At 38.2% G+C, this 22,921-nt stretch overlaps 1 protein-coding gene across 2 annotated transcripts in view; it reads right to left on the bottom strand.

Moving 5' to 3' along the window:
- Map2 (microtubule associated protein 2) overlaps window positions 1-22,921 on the bottom strand; it is a 269,527-nt gene that overhangs the window by 190,145 nt on the left and 56,461 nt on the right. For both annotated transcript variants that reach the window (XM_085698855.2, XM_085698845.2), the window contains exon 2: window positions 3,233-3,283. The gene's annotated coding sequence lies outside the window, so the exon portion shown is untranslated. The remainder of the gene's footprint in view (window positions 1-3,232; window positions 3,284-22,921) is intronic.

Below are 22,921 nucleotides of genomic sequence, written 5' to 3'. Positions count from 1 at the left end.
GCGCTGTGAATAACACTAGGAAAGCATGGTTTCGGTGCAAACACTGTGCGCTCAAGTGCTGGAGAGAAGCACTGCTGGTTTGCTGCCCTGCTCTCTGGACTTTCCGCCAATTCCCTCATCCACTAACTTCAGACGATTTTCCATGTCTTCCCACTGTGCAATCAGAAACACTGTGCTTCAAGCTCTCACCTCTAAGGCCATCACTTCTGAGATGGAGGCAGCAGGCCTCTCAGATACAGAGTGAGAAGGAGGCCAGCCTGGGATACATAAAACTTTGTCTCAAACAAATAAAGAAACCCACCAAATCTATTGTTTCTGATGAGCTAACATTTTTTAAAGTCTTCTATGTCTATCTGCTTTTTATAAAGTATTATATAGGTAACTGTTTATTAAACTTGTTTTAAATTTTTCGATTAGAAAGACCCGATAATGAAGATTTAAATAGACTTCCATTTGTTTGTATACTTTATATATCTCAATCAGAGTATTTATTTGAACATATATATTATTCTGACCTTTCACATCTTGGTAAAACCCTCCATGTTCATGTTCTCACAAAGCAAACTCTCAACACTGGCGGTGGGTAGGAAATCAAGTTAAGGCAAAACGTGCATTATAGCTCTCCTGACAGAAATTTATTTACTTTTAATCGTTTCTCTTTCAGAAAAGCACTCACAGAATGGCAGGAGTTCACATTCCTATTTGGATAATACAATGAGACAAGAAGGGGTAAGAATTTGATTCAGATACAGATACCTGGCAAATCTCTGCCTAGACTTTTGCTTTCTGTTTACCAGGTCTAAGGGGATGTGGGAGTGGTTGCAAGAAAACAAAGGGAGTGAGGAGGAAGAGAAAGGGGATGGAGCTAGCAAACCTGAAGGGTTTGTTTTTTCAAAGCTATTAAAGCTGTATGGAAGCTTACTATCTTGCAGCTAAATTTACAAACAGAACTAGAGATAGAAGGAGACAACCTGCGTGGCTAGATAACGCTGCTCCCGGGTACAGTAGACTGCTGTAGAATTACAGCTCTAGGTATGGTATCTTACCGTGGGAACTGTTTGGGAGATGCCAGAGCCACACCTCCATCCATACAATGCAGGCGCCTGTATATCCACTCAGCTGCCCACAAGAACGAAAGGATAAGACCCTAAGGCTGAGGACACCACACACCGTAGCTGGAAAGCCGGACAGAGCTAAGCTGGAAACGCCTTCCTTGGTGGCAAATTTTCATAGCGCTAAGCTGTGAACCCTGTGGACTGCAAAACCAAACCGACAAGCAAGCTGTGCCCTCCTGCTCACAAATAGCACAACTGCTATGGGGAAACAAACAGCCCCCTGACAGAATTTGAAGCCTACTCCTCAGGAGACAATCTATGCCTGGTACTAAAAACCCATTCAACAATAATGCCTAGGAAGGTCATGGGCACCAAGAAATGAACTTACTACTCCTGAGCTAAACTGACATAGCATCAAACTGTCTTCTAAATATCAATGTTAAACACAGAGAAATGTTACTCTCAGTCTCAATCTCAGACGCTCTTCTTTGCAGTGAATCCAGAGTCATGACTGTCTGAGATCCTGACAATGAATATCTGAGGAGAAGGAGAATATAAGAACCAAGAGGCCAAAAGAAGGGCTATGGGAATCCTCTGGGTAAAACATAGACATTGCAGTCATGAGTTCTGCAGCTGTCGTTTTCACCTGTCCATCCACCCCGGCACACCAAGCTCTAATGGACAGCCTGAATCTAAAGCCATACAGGCAGGCTAAACTCAGTGGGTCACAGAAAAAAGAAAGGAAAAAAAAAAGAAAAAACCAAACAAAAAATAGATAGAAATGTTAGGGAAACAATTGTAGGCAAGGGTTTGTTATAGACAGGGGTGGTAAGGAGCTAAGGGAGGGTGGGAGATAAGAGATACTGATATATAATATATATATATATATATATATATATAAAATATGTGAAATTGTCAGGGCTAATCCAATTAATAATAATAATAAATAGCAAATTTAAATACATATACATTTATTTAGCCTATACAAAGGAGTGATTTAAAAGGAAGCCAGACTAGGCTAAGTATTTCCAACATATTCAACTCAAAACTACATAAATATAACATAACATGATTTATAAAGACTTAAAATCATTCTGAGCAAATATTTTGCCTTACTTTTTTCTTTATTAAATACCCAAATACCAATAGATGTAAGTCCAACCAATTTTATATATTTAATTTCATACAGATTAAAGAATAGAAAAGAACCATTTGTACTTGAAAAATATAAAAGAGCAATACTATTACCCTTTCATCTGAGGGAGGAAGGGTGTGTGTATATGTGTTACTGGCAATAAGAAAGTGACATCAGAATTGAGGCCAGAGAAAGTACATATTTACTGTGTGCCTGCTATATTAGGCATTTCAGATTAAAGAGTTAAATATGAAGTTTAAAAGGAACATTTCTGGTTAATGTGAGCTTGAAAGAAACCCAGTGTTTTCCTTTAAGTTATTCATTAACAAAAATCCATGCACAAAGCTTAGCAGTGCCTGGTATTCTGATTTTCATGAGCAAGAAAAATCTTCATTGCTTTCAGGGCTTAGTTTATCATTTTATTTTTAATTCTGAATTCATTTCTAGAGAAGACATTGGAGATGATGAATGGACTCTCAAGACCATTGGAGTGAGGGTCCTCTGAGGCCCTGTTATTGCTCCACACTCGTGGAAGCTATTTTAGAGTGGCCTGTACAAGACAACTAATGAGAACACAGAACAGAAGAAGTGGCGTCTTAACACTGCGCTGATTAACTCAAATCTGTGATTCACAAACGCACTTTCAACTCTGTTCTCCTTAGGTAATGCATTCTGTGTGAGGACCAAACTGTGGAACCAAATGTGTTTTCCTATAAATTCAGAAAGCAAACCATTCTTTAAAATATAAGCCAGTCTTTGTTGAATTCTTTGAAGGAACTGAAACGAGGGTGCTTTTATTTCACCAAAATTTAGCTAGTAAGGTGAAGGAAGTAAACATTCAACAACTAAAGAAATTCTACTATAGAAACAAACAGCCCTGAGAACCATGTTTGTTAGTGAGCCAAGAGCGTGATACATATAGTCTATCCTGCTCTTGGCCACAGTTGGCCAGAGTATCCTGCACCAGCAAGCTAAGGAGTCAAAAGGCCGCTGTGAAATCTCTCTTCAGCTTGTTCATCATCAATAAAGGCAAAGCACTGACCTTGATTCCAGCCAGCAGTCACAATAGAGGTCAGATCAGATCAATAAAAATCTGAAAGGAAAAGAAAAAATAGTTCTATTGGATTAAACTGGTCAGATACGTCAGTCTTTCTTTGTCTATGGAAGAAACCCAAACCAGACATTAAACAACTTATTTCTTATGCTCTGAAGCACACTGGCCGGCATGGACTGCTGTGCAACACACCTTGCTTATGCAGAAATAACATTTTAAATTCAAAGTAATTTTTAGGCTTCATTTTAAAACATGTGATAAATGTCAAAATTAGGTCCTATTTTTACTCTCAGCACTTTGTGCATTCAAAGAATCCTTAAGCATATAGTTTAAAACACCCACATTCTACCATTTACCGTGAAGATTTATTTAATAATAAAATCACCTCATTTGGGCCCTGCTTTTACTCTTTACCTACACTGCCTAATTCACATGCTGAGACTCCAGTACCCAATGTGAAGGGTACTGGAGACAACGGCATGCTAATAAGAAAGAAACTCAGAAATAAAGAAACTGAGACTACTGTACATAAGAAATGACAATGCAGAAAGTTCCCTTGTTCCATCTCCATGTAAGGACAGCAAAGTAGCAGCCATCTATCTACACAGAACCAAACCTCATCGGTTACTGAATTGATGGCCTTTGTCTTTTCAGCATCCCGAGCTTGGGAAATAAATTTCTATTGTTTGGAAGCCACCCCATCTACGGCATGTTTGTTATAACAGTCTGGACTGTCTAAGACAGATCTTTAATCTGATTTAATACCCAGAGAAAGTCTGTAGATCTTTAGTCCAGGATCATCAATCAGTCCAAAGGTAGTCAAGGTCAAAGAAGGCAGTTTCATTGGCAATTTATCAGTCTTCTCATTGGTCCCCTGTGCATAAGCCTGGTCGTTAAAATATGCTGAGAGTAAATATGTGGAAAGCACGCTGTCAGAGAGGAGGAACAAAGAGGGGAAATTAAGGAGAAAACAATTTTTCAAAAAGCCTGTGGTGAAAATCATTCTGTCATCCAGATCAGCTAAGAAAGAACTGAAGAAAGACAAAGTGAAATTCTCAGCCTGCTTCAGAAAGTATTCATAACAGCATCCCCAGTTAAAAAACATGCTAGCTTCTAGCAGCATCTGAGTTAACTGTTGGGAGTTAGCATGTACCTACATGCCAGAAACATTTCATCATTAGATATTAAGGCAAAGTCCATGTACTAAGTTATCACCCAACAATCAGAATTTAAAGGAAAGAACAGCATAAAGTAACATAACAGAGATACTTGTAAGCACCAACAGAACACACCACTCAACACGGAGTTGTTGGTGTTTATTTTAGGGCCTTTGAACAAGTAATTTATTTATCTAAGAACTAAGGAGGGGCTGATCAAATAGCTGACATTCTTTTCTATTGTTTGAGAATACTATACCTGCATATTATATGTTTTGAACAAATCTAGTTCCCACTCTTTTCGCTTCTGTGCCCCTGCATTACCCCTGTTGAAAAGTTTTTAACGGGACATTATCAGGGGCTTTAAAAAATAATACTCCAGCATCTTTTGGGTATATGGCTAGAGAGGTTCCCAGGAATCCACAAGGATAGCCCCAGCTGAGACCCTAAACAATAGAGAGAGGGCCTGATCTTGACTTGCCCTGCAGTCAGATTGATGATTTTCTTGGATATCACCATAGACCCTTTGTCCTACAACAGAAAGAAACAGAGGCAGAGACCCACACTGGAGCACTGGACTGAGCTCCCAAGGTCCAGTTGAAGAGTGGAAGAAATGAGAATATAAGCAAAGAGGTCAAGATCATGATGGGTTTACCCACCGAAACAGTCTGCCTGAGCTAATGGGAGCTCGCTAGCTCCAGCTGGACTGGGAAGGAGCAAGCATGGGAAGCAAGCATGGGACCAAATTAGTCCCTCTGAATGTGATTGACAGTTGCATGGCTGGGGCAGACTGGGATTTATCTCTACTGCATGTACTGGCTTTTTGGGATCCTATTCTCTTTGGATGTATACCTTGCTCAGCTTGGATATAGTGGGGAGGGCCTTGGACCTTCCACAAAGCAATGTGCCTTACCCTCTCTTAGGACTGGATGGGAGTGTGGTAGGAAGGTATGTGGAGGGAATGGAGGAAGGTAGGGAGTGTGAATTTGGATTGGTATATTTTTTTTTAGAAAATCTGAAAGATTAAAAAAATAATACTTCAGTATGTTGACCTCCAGTCCAGACAGCTTACATTTTACTTTGATGCAAAATTCTATATCTGAATAAAGCCAACATTCCTCCAAGTGTATCATGTTTTTTGTTTGTCTTCCAAGACAGTATTTCTGTGTAGCTTTGGAGCCTGTCTTGTAGACCAGGCTGGCCTCAAACTCATGGAGACCCACCTGCTTCTTCCTCCTGAGTGTTGGGATTAAAAACGTGCACCACCAATGCCCAGCTGTGTATTTTCTATGGCAATAAATAAACCCACAAAGGAAAAAGGAAGAATTTTCAACATAAAAAATAAAATATCCATGAGGTACCAATTATGACATCACAGCTTTACAAGGATGGGTTTATCAAGACATTTGGAGATACATAGCAATACATGAAAATCAATGGGAAATAAGGAATAAGGATGAAAGTATCTAATGTGACTTCACAGTTTGAGAATGAAACAGTCACTAAGAGGGACATGCCCCAGTAGTTAGCTACTGTAAGCTTTTCAGAACAAAATAAAAAATAATTTTCTTCTGATCCACATATATTATTGTCTCAAAGTACTATCTAAACTGCTAGTATATAAATACCTGTCATATTAATTAAATTGAAGGGTACGACAAATTGAGAAAATCTAAAATATTCTCTACTAGCTAATAGCCTTCAAAGTTTTAGCAATACACATTCAAAGGAAAGGAGAAATTAAAAATTTGATGAAAGTAGATATTTAAGGATAGAAAATAGGTTACAAGTATAAGAGGAAACAATGCTAGCAGAGTGAGAAGGAGTTAGCTACTGTAAGCTTTTCAGAACAAAATAAAAAATAATTTTCTTCTGATCCACATATATTATTGTCTCAAAGTACTATCTAAACTGCTAGTATATAAATACCTGTCATATTAATTAAATTGAAGGGTACGACAAATTGAGAAAATCTAAAATATTCTCTACTAGCTAATAGCCTTCAAAGTTTTAGCAGTACACATTCAAAGGAAAGGAGAAATTAAAAATTTGATAAAAGTAGATATTTAAGGATAGAAAATAGGTTACAAGTATAAGAGGAAACAATGCTAGCAGAGTTGGAAGGAGATTGCCCTCACACTGAAGGGCTGGCTCTATTTGTGGTTGGGCATGTGTGTGACTGCTAGACACATGCACAATCCTGGTGTAAGAGGTGGCTAGGATGATACAGGAGCACCAGGTAAGGGAACAGGAAATGGGCACTGCATAGATGATACATTACCCATAGTGTAGCAGCCATTGCTTCCTAGGAACACAGAGGTAGTGGAAAGAGATTTTGAACCAGATTCAAATATCCATTTGAAAACAAAACAGAGCCCTAAAGTAACAACTTGTACAACACTGCGAATGTACTTAATGTCATAGCACTGCACACTTAAAATTGTTAAAGGTATAATTCCTGTGCTACATGTAAGCCAGTGAAAGTCTATGAGCAATTGTTCATTTGTTTGTGTTCTTAAATTGACCACACAAGAGACACTTGTTACTGAGAGTTCCTTAGCATATTAAATATTTCAGAATCTTTAACAGCCTTTTAAGTGACTGGAGTCTATGTCTTCACTCTCCAATGAATATTTTCATACTAAAATTTAAAATAACCCCTTGGGGATTTTTCCAGAGACAGTTGGTGAGACAAATAAAACCAACTGAATTCCATGTGATTGGCACAATATTCTAAGTGGTCCTCAGAGTGTCCCCTCACCAACACCACTGACTGCCAGTTCTGTGGTACCCCCAAATGTCTTGCTAATTTTCTGCTCAAGACAGCACAAGTTAAATACAGATGTAAACCACTGATCTTGTTTCAGGTATGTGGACCTTGTATTTGAACTCAAGAACTTAGTAAGGTGCTCAGCACAGACAGGAGAGTTAATAGTTAATGGGGAATAAGCAAATGCACTTCATGTCATATTTCTTTGAATCTTTGCCAAGTTTTAGAAAATAGTTGAAAACTATTTTTAGGGTTTTGAGGGAAAAAAAATTCTACCGTTGTCCATTTGACCTCCACTGAAGGGCTGATCTCCCTGATAACTGATTTTTAGAAAACTGAATACCCACATGCAAAGGAATGAAAATGAACCTTTATCTTCTATCATTCTCAATAATCAACCCAAGTAGAATAAGAATTTATTGTTCAGACCTGAAAATATAAAACTTATATAGGAGGAAAATCATAGAGAATAAACTTCTTGGCGTTGATATTGAGAAAGCCAGATGACTCCAAAATCTTAAGCAATAAAATTTAAAAATAGTCAAGTAAAAGGCGCCTGACAACAGAAACAATAAAATAAGAAGGCAGTGTCAAGGTTTAAGGACACTGTAAGTCACGTGTCTGATAACTGCTTAACATCCAAAATGTGTAAGGAATTCACACAGTTCAACAACTACAAACAAAAAGCAATTTTCTTAAAAATGATCAAAGAACAATGGCACTGAGTTTTGATTGTTCTGCATGGACTGGCCTTGTAGGAGCCTCCTCTGTTTGGATGCTCACCTTTATAGACCTGGAGGGAGGGGGGAGGACTTTGGACTTCCCACAGGGCAGGAAACCCTTATTGCTCTTAGGACTGGAGAGGGAGGGAGAGAGGGAGTCAGGGGACTGGGAGGGTATTGGGAGGAGGGGAGCAAGTGGAAATTTTTATAAATAAATAAATAAATAAATAAATGAGGGAAAAAATGAATGGACAAAATAAAATTTTTTCCCAAAAAGCATAAAAATAAGCAATAAATATGGAATACAGTACTCAACACAGCTAACCAGGGAAATGTAAATCTAAACAAAAATGAGGTATCATTTCAACACTCTCCTCAGCTAGTGGGAAGCGGCAGAACCTTCACAGCTGGGGACTAGCTAGTCACAGGAGTGGGATGTGAAGGGTATACCTTTTTGGTTCTGGGCTGAGCTTTCTGTTTCCTGGTTTGTCGAGATATTAGCAAGCAGTGAGACAATCTCCTGTCCCTACAGATACAACTATCACAGGCGTCATGTTTTTCCTTAAACATAGTCCAAATGTATCTGTTTTGCCTCAAGTTGCTTTAGTCAGGTATACCATTATAGAAATAAGAAAGGTAATTGATGTGGAACATGTTATTGTCAGTGGAGATGCGAATTGGTATAGGCATTCTAGAAAATAATACACAGTATTCCAAAATTAATTCAAAGTACCATATGACCCTGAAATCTCAAAGTAAATGAAATAATTTCCTTCATAGATTTCTGCACTTCTGTATTAATAACAGCACTCTTCACAGTATGTACATACATGTGTAAATGTGGATATACATGAAGATGTAAGGAGTTAAAGTGTTCACTGGAGTATGATTACACAAAGAATCTGATACCACCCTGAAAGAGAAATCTGACTTTCTATGGGAACATGGATAAACAAGCAAGATATTACACACACATATATATACACACATATACAAAATGCCTCACAGTTCCATATAAAGATTAATATGATAAAAGAAAGATAAGAAAAAGAAATAGCTAAACTTATAAAAGGTAGGTGGTTGGCAGAGTGGGAGGCTGAGGGCATGGAGGGAGGCAACTAAAAGACTACAAAATCACAGTTAAATAATGTGAAGAGCGGCAGAGGCCTAGTGTACAAAATGGTGACTACCGTTGCAGAACTCAGAGGCCTCCAGGCATGACTAACACATCCCATGCCAGTGACTAGCAGTCCACAACCAGGAACTACAGGATGCCCGGCATGGTACCTACAGTTAGTAATTCCTAGGATGTATGGGACACTTGCAAAGAAGGCAGAGCACAAATGTCTCCATAGCAAAGCAGGCAGATAAAAATAAGGCAACTACGAGGAAGTGGACCATGCTAATTTGTCTCGACGTGGTGATCATTTTACTGTGTAGATGGTACTCTAAACTTACATGCATATCCCGAAACATTATTTTATATACCTTAACTATATACTTGCTTTATTTAAAAGTATGAAATGGAAACAGCCTAGGAAACAGGAGAAATGTTGACTTTGAGCTATAGCACCCAATGCATCCTGTGGGGTTCATCTGTTCATTTGCAGCAGCTTCCTCAGCAGCACTCTGGAACTTTGAAAAAAATGCAACCCAGTTATTGAGCAAATAGGCCCAATATAGTGAAGATTTATGGTGCCCTAAGGCACAGTCTTCACAGCGAACATCTGCCGCTTCAAACACACAGGTCAAGACTTTTGTGTAGCATTTTGCTAAACAAAGGCCTGAACATAATTCAAAAAGAATTCTTTTCAACAGGAGTTGGCATCTGCCTGCAGGCAGCTTAATGCATCGGCATATTAAAACCACCATTATTCTGTCCTCTCTTTCTCCTCTCCCAAAGGGTAAGAGAAATGCTAGAAAGTAATCTTAGTCAGTTTTTATAGCTTGTTCACTTGTTCAGACAATGAGAAATATTTTTATGCCCACATTAAATCATACGGTGATGGCCAGTTCATACAGAAACCACATAACAAACAGATGTGAGCCCGTGTGTACCGCACACTGAATAAAAGCTGGAGACAGTAGGGACAGTTACGAACTAATCAGCAAAATCAATTCTCACCTGAAAGCCACTCTGCCCACCTCTTCTGTGCTTTTTCTCTTGTAAAAAATTACACTAGATTTTTGTTGCTGTTATTTGTTTGCTCCTAATTCCTATCAAAGTTTTCCTTCCCTCCCCTTTCCCCAGTTCCTCTCCCTACTTTCCTTTTACCCACCATGTCCACTCCTTCACCATTGTTTTCCCCAAGTTAGCTTGTTCTGTGGATTTTCTTCTATTTCCAACAACTTCTTTTGTAAAGTGGTCTCCTGGGTTGTAATTTGCTGAAACAAACTTTGGGAATGTTGAAACTATAAAGCATTAAAAATCAATTTTATTTTTAAATTGGAGTGTTTTATCTCTTTGTGATATATGTCTTTATTTTCTATGATTTGTTTTTATTATCTTTAATTTTATGTTTGTCATAGGTATATGCACATGAGTGCAGATGCCTGAAGAGGCCAGAGGTGTCAGATCTCCCTGAGCTGAACCTACAGGCAGTTTTCAGAAGCCATCTGCTGTGGGTTCTGGTAGCTAAACTTAGTTGCTCTAAAAGAATAGTACATGTTACTACCCACTGAGCAATCTCTGCAACTCCATAACCCTTCTTTTGGCATGTCAGAGTAGTTTGAAAAACAAGTCTTGTTTTGCATTTTGAGGATTCAATATTCTTTCTCAGTAAAAAGCTTATTTAATAGAATTTCTGGTATAGAAGTGGTTGTAGGAAAAAAAATCAAAGACTATGATACATAGCAGAATATGCCCACTTTCATTAGAAATATCAGCAAAGGTTTCAGAGGATAAAGAAAAGGGAATAGGGATAAAACCCTGTTGTGTGGACAAAGATTTACAGAGAGCAAGAAGTGTTGTCTAGGGATAGACAGTAGGAAGCTAGACTGGATGGCATAGTAGGACTGTGTTTCAGAAAAATCAAAGTAAAAATGGAAGAGACGGGAGATGAGATGGAGGAAGGAAATGGGACGGGCCCAGGAAACATGTAGGAGCAGTTTAGAAGCATACCCACAGATCTACCTGATGAGTAACATATAAAAGAAGGAGAAGGTAAAGACAGAGAAGGAGAAGAAGAAGAAGGAAAAGGAGAAAGAGAAGGAGACGAAGAAGAAGAAGAAGAAGAAGAAGAAGAAGAAGAAGAAGAAGAAGAAGAAGAAGAAGAAGAAGAAGAAGAAGAAGAAGAAGAAGAAGAAGAACTGAGTGAAAAGCTATACTGGATTTATAACTTCCGCCCTCCATCTTAGGAAACTACAAATATAATTTTTAATTTTCTAGGCTAAAATGAAACACTAGGGGTTTATCTATTTCGTTAGCAGAAATAGATGAAAAGATAAAGCAGTTTATATGTAATGTAAATATATATACATATAGATGGTTATCTTTGTATGTCTTGACAAAACATGAGGGGCTTAAAGAACAGAATTTTTTTTTCATTGAAGTTCTAGAGGGTGGACTCAAAAGATCAAGGTACCAGCATGATTGGACTCTGGCAAAGATTCTCTTCCTAAATGGTCAACATCTATCTATCTGTCTTCTTAGGTTTAGAAGAATGATATGGAATGACTGGAACAGATCAGATAGTTTTTTCTTCCTTTCTTTGCACAAGGCCAAGGATTCCACTGGACTTGGCCCTTGCATTGTGGGTTCACTTCATTAACCACTTCCTAAGGTCTCATGTTCTAAATACAGTCACATTGGTGGGTTAGTACTTCAACAAATGAACTACAAGATATAACTTACAAGATAGAAGGAATGAGAAGACAAAGGTGTGTCACAAACCTGTGTGACAGGGAAAAGAGGTCCAGAGAATTCTGAGAGTCTGAGACCAATACCCAGTGAGGTAGTGGCATATTTAGACCAGAAGGCAGAAGTATTATTGGGTTCTAGGCAAGTCTTTATTACTTACATGAAGGCTGAGTTTCTGGCAGAACTATAACGAAAGATATCCATCAGACAGACTACTGACCTATTCATGAAGGGCACGATGTTGTATGATATGAAAGAGAGTGAAATTTTACTTAATAATGAAACAAGACAGTGGGGGTTTAATGTGGGTAAGACAACATTAACATGGAATAAGAATCGCAAGTTTATCAGGTAATATAGCTGTCTGTGTAGCCAGCCCCCATAATTGTGTATTTAATCTTGCTTTGCCTTGACAAGTAAGTAAAACATTTATAGAGCCCTGGCTGTTTGTAAGCCAGATAGTTTGTAAGCCACATCCGGGCTCCCCACACTCTGAGGTGCTCTAGGTTAGCGACCCAGCAAATACATGTTTGTGTCCCAGGCACTTAGTGTGCTACATGCCACAAAGACAGGGATCTATTAATGTAGAATGAGTCACTCCCTAGAGAAAGAGGCTGAGTCATGGCCACTCCAGCTAACTTCACCTTTAGACACTATTTGTTATATAAAACAAAACTGTAGGAAGCTGGGCTCCAGGTTTTACTCTTAATGGAATGTTCTGTACTCTGACATGCTTGCTGTAGCTGCCACAACAAAGTCTGAAAATAAAAGTTAAAGTTTTAGAAGACCCATTGCATGATGGGTAATTGGACCCAATTCAGATGAATTTTCTGTCAAAACACAGAAAATTTAAAAAAATAGGTTTAAATAAAAATGAGAGTGCTAATTCTAATACAACAAAAATAATCAGAAAGGAGGAAAAGATATTTCAGACAATCTGAGTATTGTAGAGAGCAAGACAAATACCTAATTGACTTAATCCTTACACAGCAGATGCATTTATTATCATTATCTCCAGAAGAAAACCATAAAATTTTAAAAATGTATAAAAACTAAAGTTATGGCATCTGATAAAAAGATACAGATTCCCAACTAATACTACACAATTATTCCCCCCTCTTTCTCCCTCCATTCCTCCCTGCTTCCCTCTCTACTCTGTCTCTCCCCTGTTCCTCTCTCCTCTCTTCCCACCCAGTATTTTTGCATGTACAAACATGCTTGTTTGGGCGCATGTTGGTGCGAGTGTAGGAGTGCATGTATGTATGTGGGTGGGCATGTGGAGGCAAGAGGTCAACCTCTACTGTTCTTTTATAGCTCACAAATTTCTTCTATTAACCAAAAAAATAAGATACATCAGAGATAAGATTGAAATTATGCATAAATTTTAGGAGCTGGTCAAATATATATACACACATATCTATGTTATATATTTACAATTAAGACATGGATAAATTTTTCTCACTATATGATTTCATAAGGATTTTTCCAGGTTGAAATTTTCAAACAGAATCAATAATCTTAATATTTTGAAATGTTAAGATCTATTCTACCAGAGAACTTTCTCTAAGAAAGATCACTATACAAAATTTCAGGAAATTACAGTCTTTGCTTTATTTTACTTTTTATTTTAAACTTTTGAAAGATAAGGGCTCATGGAGTCTAGGTTCACCTAGACTGTGTGACTTAGTTGAGGATGGCCTTGATCTGCCGACCCTCCAGCCTCTCCCTCAGAGCACTGGAATTACTAGCTTGCATCATTACCTCTGGTTTATGTGGTGCTAAGGATTGAACACAGGCTTTAAACATGCTAGGCAAGTGCTCACCCAATTCAGCTGCATCTCCAGCTAACTATTATTTACTAAAGAAACATTTTGTTGATATTTAAGAATCTATGTCCAAAATTGCCCGAGACAGCCTCATGATGCTTTTGCTTTTATTTCCTTTTACTTTTAATTCTAATAATGTTCAATGTTGATATATATATATATATATAATATATATTACATATAGATACATACATACATATATGGTGTGTGTGTGTAAGGAACAATTAATGAAAAATCAGGCCATGAATCTGAAAGAGAAAGGAGGAATATATTGGATAGTTTGGAGGGAGGAAAGGGAAGGGAAAAGAGATATAAATATATTTTAATCTAAAAAATAAAAGAAATAATTTTAAAACAAAAATGGAAAAGAAGTTAAGTTGAAGGTGGAGGGTGTGGGAGATATAGGGGAGGAGTAGGTGGATTAGTGTAATGAAAATATATCATTAGTATGCATGTATAAAACACCCAAAAGAATTACTAAAGATATTATTTTAAAAAACCCACAGAACTGGGGAAGTCAACAGCACATCTGAGTTATGCTGTATCCTGTAGACAAGAAAACATTGTTGAGTAATGAATCTATAAAAGTAACAACCTGATTTTTAACAGCATTTGCTCAAATAATTAGCCTTTAAAAATCGAGAACTTTTGAAATCGTTTTATAAGAAAGAGAATAAAGTGAGAGTATCACATTATCGAATGTGTTTGGTGGAACTTCTGAGTTTACAACTGCGCTGTGTAAGAATGCGGGGCCTACGTGACACAGCCGTCAGGAGGAGCATGCCTCTGCATCTGAAATCACAACCCTTTTTACAGTTAAAGCTACTACCTAGATTTCCTCCACTTCTGAAATTACTCATTCTTCTAGACCTGCTAAAACAATATTGCATCATGTGACCGAAGCTTGAATTTCACGGGAATATACAATTATATCCAATCTTAGTTGGGACACAAATCTTTTCCCCAAATTTCTAATTTCCTGAAAATTCCAGTAAGGTTCAAACAACGCAAACTCACACATTCCACACATTGCTAGATTGAGGTGTCTTCACCAGAAACATTCTTTTGGGTTACTCTAGGTATATTTAAGGCCTACCAATGTTTCTGTTAAATTTGATTCCTCAAAATAGCTAAAACTTAAAAATTACTAAGTCTTCTGAAGGGCATAGAAAGGTTGTTTTCAGTACTATTTATATAAAGATCATTTTTATCCATTTTAGTATTCTCATGACAACTCATTACATGAAGAAGGGTCCACAAAAGGGACAGCTGCCCCTCACTGCACACATTTCCAGGGGAAATCCTACATGTGAACCGAATAGAGCTGCAGCAAAAGTTAAACATTCGATTTCCTCCAAAAGGGCTATAGGAAAAAAATGTTTTTAAGGTCCAAAGAAAAAAAATATTAGTTTATAAAATTACTTCAAAATACTTCAAAATATATTTCATACACACAGACAGGAAAGAGAGAGAGAGAGAGAGAGAGAGAGAGAGAGAGAGAGAGAGAGAGAGAGAGAGAGAGAGAGAGAACAGTTTAAATGAAGTTATGCCATGCAGAGTGATAACGGTTCCCCCAAGAACCACAGGCTAGGTGACAACAACCACAGTGTCAGGCACAAGGAATCTCCTTCCAGTTGTTAGTCAGGGAAGTACAAGAGACTCCTAAAACAATATAGACTATTGCCACTGCCCTTGTTTGTCTCCCAGAACTTGAAGGCAAGATGCTTTTGCTGAAAACACTACACACCAGATACAGGACTGGGAGAAATTCAATTGGAACTGACTTGGAAGCTTTCTCCCTGAGGACCGGCTCTTATTGGATCAAAAGAGAGAAGAGCAGTCAATAGTCAGGTCCAACTATGAAGCCTACAAAGAAGAATATGACTGGATCCGAAAGAAATCCCTAATAGTGTAATAAGGATATCTTTTATCATGAAGAAACTAACCGCTGTTTAACTGGAATTAAGGTCCACTCAATAGGATAAAATTCACGCCTGGAACTCTAAGTCTAGTCAACTAACCATGGCTATAGAGGTTCTAGATCCCAGAGCAAAAAAAGCACTGCTGCCATTTTCCTAAACTGATATCATTTCTAAATGCATTTTAGATACTTATTTTTATGGCCACAGAGAAACGTGGCTTTCACCCCTCATATAGAAGCATCTATTTGCAACAGGGAGCAAAGATTACAGAGATCCAGACCTGGTCAAAAGGCGGAGAATAAGGGACACGAGGTACTCATCTCCAAGTGACACACCACAGTCCGATCCCTACACATAAGGCTCAAAAAAGTTGTCGAAGCGGGTGCAGAAAGACTGTGAAAGTCAGAGAACAAGGAGGTTTGTGGATAGTGTATTCTAGATAGGTCACGCAAGCTGCACCCAAGAAATCTCAAAAATTATGAGACATGCATATTGACAAAATCAGTCGACATGCCAAGGTTGATGGGGGGGGTCACAAAGCCCTGCCCCTAGATGAAGACTTATAGGCAATCAATGGCTACTGAGAGGGGGAGAATCAGTCTTTTATGTTCTGGGTACCTTGTTAGGTCATCCAATCCCAAGTGGGCCAGTCCTAGAGAAATGTATATACCAGCAACATTGAATGGACTTGACAGACTTTCTTTATATATACGTACGTATATATGCAGTTAAATAACTAAGAAGATTATAAATTTGAGAGGGAGTGGGAGATATGGGAGGAGATGAGGGAAAAAGAGAAGGAACAATGTAAACACAGTATTCATATATGAAATTATCAAAAATATAAAACGATGAAATTAAAAAGGATTTCTTCTGAGTTGAAAGCAGTAATGTGGGATCCAAGTTATATTTTATTTCTTTGGAATCCATTATCCCTCACCAGTACAAGTCAATGACTAATCCTTTGGTTTTCTCCACAAACAGCACTGAACAATTAACCTGGGCTCATAGATCACAGACTGTAGACCAACAGCTAGGGTGCCTGCATGGGACAGATACAGGGCCTCTATATATGTATGAGAGTTGTGTAGCTTGGTCTATTTGTGGGACTCCTAGCAGTGGGAACAAAGCTTGTCCCTAACACTTGAACTGGGTTTGGGAACCTATTCCCTATACCGGGTTGCCTTGCCCAGACTTAATAAAATATAGGAGGTGCTTAGTCCTACCTCAACTTAACATTCCATGTTTAATTGACACCCATGGGAGTCTTTTCCATTTCTGAATATAAACAGAGGAGGAGTGGATGGAAAAGTCAGGAGGGAGGCAGGGAGGAAGAACTGGAGGAGAGGAGGGAAAGGAAACTACTGTCAGGATATAAAATAAATGGGAAAAATTACTTAAAAAGTTATTAAAATGGGCAATATGTAATTAAAGGAAATATACTCAGTGGTATATTTACAATTTAGAAAATCACGAATCTAAAGTTACATGTAAAATGTTACAAATGATTAAATATGCATCTTGTTCTCAGTTGTTCTCCTTACAGAGATTCGAATGTCATGAAAGAAAGAAATCATGCAGATATCAAGGAAAACAAATGGTCCAATGCTTGCTATTTCATTCAGTAAAATGCTCCCTCAAAAGTTTCCGAACTTTTGATTACAAAACATGTTACAGAGTGTAAATCTCATAATCTATCCATAATGAATTAATTATCTCTTCTTGTTTGGGCCAAGCACAAAATTATTTACCATACATCACTGATTAAGCTCTTGCTGGTAAGAATACCAATCTTGAAGCAGTTCACAGAGAAGAGAGTAAACTTTGACAGCAGGCAGGCAAGGCCAGAACTCTGCTGCATTGGACTCGGAAGAGCACAGCTCAGTGGGCACAGACAGCAGGTTATCCTGTTACTTCTGGGAAGACACAGAGATTGACGGACCTGGCATCAGCACAACAGACTGATTCCAGGACTGGGCAGCAAGGGAGAAAGTGCAAGAGGGTCACCTTTCTGCAACAAGCAGCCGAGTAACCTAATTCCCTTGTGTGTTTGTCACAACTACTGTCACACGTATGGCTGCCATGGCATTTCTCTCTGCAGGAATCTCGCTGGCCTTTAGCAACAGGGACAGCCGACTTCAATTTCTTATGTGCTAGAAGCTAAGAAGAGATGTTTGTATCTTTTGAAGGGGTTTACTTCTTATCCAATGCAAATCAAGACAACCAAATTATTTAAAACAAAACAAAACAAACAAACAAACAAAAAACAGATTAGGTGAATATTTGCTTATATTGGTAATTTCCTCCCAAAAACTCTTGGAGAAAGGTGCAGTAGAATGATACATCAAAAAAACAGCCTTCCAGCGTGGGAAGATAGCTCAGTACTTAAAGTGCTTGCCTGACATACAGAAGAGAACTTTAGTTAAAGCTCCCAAATCCACATTCTATACGAGATGGATACTGAGATATGCATTCTTAACCCCAGAGCTGGGGAGTCATAGAGAGGCAGACCTCTGGGGCTCACTATCTATCCAGCCGAAACTCACTGCATGAGCTCAGCTGTGAGAGCAAATGTCTTAAAACTAAAAGGCAGGTGATGCTAAAGGAATGACATTCTGAGCTGTCTTATGGCATGTCCTACACATATGTGTAAACATTTACACACATATATTCATGGATGTATACACACATACAGATATGCAGACACACAGAGACACACAGACACATACAGACACATATAGACACACAGACACAGGCACAGATATAAACACACACGATATTTGGCTTCTTGGCAGTGAACTATGAAACTAGTGACCACAAAACTATTGACTGTACATAGTATCAGTAAGCATTCACTGCTTAATAGGGAAGCCTGTTTTACTCCAATGCACTAAAGGGAATGTTAGGTTTCTACAGCAGCCAACATAAATGGCAACCACAAAAATCCTTTTGCCCAGTGTGGTTTTTTTGTTTTTTTATTTTTTTTTCTATTTTTCCCTCCTTAGGAAATTCAAGGAGGTTAGCACTGTTACCCTTATTATATAGAAATATGAACCCAAGTTTCAGGAGATTACAGTAATGCTGCATAGTGGCCTTAACTTGTCATGAATACAATACAGTCTGACTCCTGTTCTCTCAAGGGATTATGACTTGGGTAAATCAAACAGAATGGGGAGAAACTGGAGCATCATCAATCTTCTGGAATAATCAATCTTCCGAGGCCCTGAAGAAAATCTCTCCCAGCTGTCACCCACCTTCCAGCCTCCTTTTCCATTTGATCTTTCCTTCCATGAAAGGATGGATGAAAGCAAAAAGTGAGTCCTTCAGACGAAACACGCTATTACAATGTGGACACCTTGAATGGCTGCCACCGCTCCAGCATTCTCAAAAGCCAAACTGAACTAACTGAATTAAGACACTGTGGCTGCCAATTTTAAAATGCATTTTTCTTGTATATGACATAAACCATATAGGTAGACTGCACCAGCAAAACGCAACAGGTAATTTTCGTCAAAAGGCAAATGCAGTGCTGAGTATGGGTAGCAGTGGCAGTGATCAAATAAGCAAAAAAACAAGGCACGCTTTGAAAAAATTACATATTTTTCTTCTTCTAGATTAATAATATGTTCTGAAATATAACACACATATATTCTATACAGTTAGGAAAATATTAACAAATGTAAACTGGAATGGCATCTCCTCCCTACAATGTTAGTATCTTATATTAAGTGAAATACTCAAAACCAGAGTTTAAGATTAGGTTTACAGCTATTAAAGTTGTATCAATAATTTACTCTTAACAAAGCCATAAAAACATGCTCATGTTCTTTTTTTTCTAATTCATCACTTCATTAACATGTTTTCATTTCAAAAATCTATAACAAGTACACTTTTGATAATATGGTAAAGTTTAGAAAAACACAGACAACGCAATACGCTAGACCACAATCATGGGGTACATCAGCATTCAAATATTTTACTGCATTTTATTTACTTTTAAATGTGTATTAGTATTTTACTTGCATATATATATAATACACATATACATATACAAAGGAATGAGAGCATGCAAACACGCACACATGTATATGCACGTCTAGTGCACATGGAGGTATGAGGAAGATGTTTGATCCCCTGCAATAGAAATTAGAGATAACTGGGAACTTCCACGAAAGTTTTGAGAATCAAACTGGAGCCCTGAATAAGAGCATTGAGCATCTTAACCACTGAGTCATATTTTCACCCTTATACTATCAATATTTTTAATGGCATACAAACAAACACAAATTCAAGGTAGACGTTACAAATGAAAATATCCTAGGTCATGTGCTTAATCTTGAGGTTGTTTGAAAATGTCTGGGCCTTGGCTTTTTTAACCTTTAGGATGGCGATAACAATGCCTGTTCCCCAGTGTTATTTGAAGATTGAGATAATGTATGTTAAAAGCATAGCAGACAGCTTAACTCATAACGAGGGCTCAGTTTTTCATTCTACCACACACTTGCAAAAACTTTTCTGCCTCAGGGGCTGTAGAAATGGCTCAACAGTTAAGAGCACATACTGCTCTTTCAGAGAACCTCCATATTTAGTGTCTCACAACCACCTATAACTCCAGTTCCAGGGGATCCAGGGAATCTGATGTTTATGCATTCATTTACACATGCACACACCCGGGCACACACACATACACATATTTTTAAAATAATAAAAACAATTATTTTTAAAAAATCACTGACTTCTGTGGTCGACAGTGTATTAACCCAAACTTATACTGGCAGGTGGGGGAAATTGTCATAGTTTGTTTTGATTTTACTGTTTTTTTAACCAGGCTTCTCTGTGTAACCCTGGCTGTCCTGGAACTTGCGTGACAGACCAGGCTGACCTTGAATTTAAAGATATGCCTGCCTCTGCCTCCTGAGTGCTGGGGGTAAAGGCTTGTGTCACCACTGCTCAGCTGCCATAGTTCTTATGGATCCAAAAGGTTTAAAGGTACTATTAACTCTGACCTAATAATGTGGACATTGAGTTTTCTGATAAATGAAATTAACTATTTCACATAATGTTGAGTTTCACTACTTGTAATTTTTATAAATACTTTAAAGGAGCACATATAATTTATTGAAATATTCACATACATATACCATTACACTTATACAGTGTACAGTGTTGATTGGATATGCTGTCTAAGGTATTAAACACATAGAGAGCATATACCTCAAGGACTGGTGGATCAGTAAGAGAGCTAAGATATTTGAACTATATCCACAATGACAATACACATGAGTTTCCAAATATGAATGAAAATGACAATGTTTCTTCTGCTGCTGTCTTTCAGACTTAGGTTACATCAATTAGTGTCACCGGATGTCACACTAATTCAACGTCTCCCTTCACCCTTTTTCTGCTCATTCCCTTTTTCTTTCTTCCTCTCCATAAGCACTTACACCAACAAATATTCTGTAAGCTAAACTGTTTTTCTCATAAAAATCTATTATGTGACACAGACATATTTCTATGACTCTACTCTATATAACAAACTCTACTCTATATAATAAACTCTATATATTCCTCTGTGCTAAGTATATTGTCATAACAACCACGTAAGCCTGAAACCATGGGTACCGTCAATTAGCCATTGGGAGAAGGCCTGTGTTATGACTTGAATTAGAATGCTCCCTCAGAGACTCATGTATTTGTGCATTTGGTCCTCAGCTGGAGGTGATGTATCAAGAGGTTGTACAACATTTAGGTGGTGGATCCTTATTAAATGAAGTAGGTCAATAGGGGTGGACTTTGAGAGTTCATAGTCTCATTCTATAGGTCGCCAGGGGTGGGCTTTGAGAGTTCATAGTCTCCTCCTATAGGTCACCAAGGGTGGATTTTGAGAGTTCATAGCCTCTTCTTATAGGTCAATAGGGGTAGACTTGAGAGTTCATAGCTTCCTCCTACAGGACACCAAGGGTGGACTTTGAGCATCTATAGCCTCATTCTACTTTTTGTTCTGTCTGATTCCTGTGTGTAGATGAAAATGTGATCAGCAGATTTTTTTAAAAAAAAATTCTGTGGTTGTTTAAATGAAAATGGCCTCCATAGGCTCATAGGGAATGACATTATTAGTAAGTGTGGCCTTATTGGAGTAGGTGTGGCCTTGTTGGAGGAAGTGTGTCATGGGGTAGTGTTTTGAGGTCTCAGATGCTCAAGCCAGGCCCAGTGTCTCTGTATTCTTGCTGCCTGCCAATCTAGATGTAGAACTCTCAGCTCCTTCTCTAAGCATCATGTTTGTCTGTGTGACCATGTTTTCCATAATGACAATAATGGACTAAACCAGCCACAGTTAAATGTTTTCTTTTATAAGAGTTGCTGTGGTCATGGTATCTATTCACAGCATTAGAAACACTAACTAAGACAATTTCCTGCCTCCTTACCAAAATCAACTCAATCTATCCCCTAAAACTAAACTAAAATAAACCTTCTTCTTCTTCTTTAGGTTGTTTTTGGTCATGATATTTATCACAGTAACAGAAAAATGAATATACTCCTTGTGGTGGAGTCAGAGCTCCCAGAGGAAGCAGAGGAGAAAGAGATGAAGAGGGAATAGAGTCGGAGAAGGGAGGAGAGAAGGAGGGATAGTGATCCGGAGTTAAAGTGAAAGGAGAGAAGAGAGAGGAAGAAAAGGGGAAGGAAGTGAGAGCAGTAGCCCGAACAAGGCTAGCTGATAACGACATGGCCAGCCTGAGCCCCACAATCCCTAACCAATAACTTCCCGACTTTTTAGATATCTAAAGTTTTAGTTTTAGTCGAAGTCATTGCTTTAAAATATTTTCTACTTACAGGTAAAATTTCCTGATAATGTGAATACTGACAGGAAGTCTAATTACTAATTTCTAGTAACACCTTGTCATTATTTACAAGGCAGAGTGAGGCTTGGCCAGTAGCAGCTCACAGGTTATGATAAAATATGTAATAAAGAAAAAGAAAAGCTTTATACTACCTCAATTGCAAATTACCTATAAATCAAAAGTATGTGACTCCTCAAAACATATAAAACAAATTTTCCTCAGGGTTTCAGAAGTTCCACAATAAACCGAACTGCATCAGAAAAAAGAAAAAGAAGATGCAATAGTTTTACAATTTTGCAATTAAATTGCAAATTAAATTGGGGTCTTGCAGTTTTCCTCCAGATGGGATAAAAACTTCAAGTTTATAAAGCCAGCACACCTGGGTATGACCTGTAGCCCACAGCAGTACATCTAGTGCTGACTAACATTCGCTGTGTTAAAAGCTCCTTGGCCTCAGCTCATCAGCAAGCTCCCACTCGGTTGTACGGTGATTACCAACTGAGTACACTCGAATGCCCTCCTCTTAGTCATCCTTCACTAGACAGATGCTTTACCCAGCTAATCAGTGGGGCCATAGCTTAG

The sequence above is a fragment of the Myodes glareolus genome, chromosome 1 (assembly GCF_982192425.1).
Source record: "Myodes glareolus chromosome 1, mMyoGla1.1, whole genome shotgun sequence".
Taxonomy (NCBI): domain Eukaryota; kingdom Metazoa; phylum Chordata; class Mammalia; order Rodentia; family Cricetidae; genus Myodes; species Myodes glareolus.
This window is presented reverse-complemented; position numbering and strand designations above follow the sequence as displayed.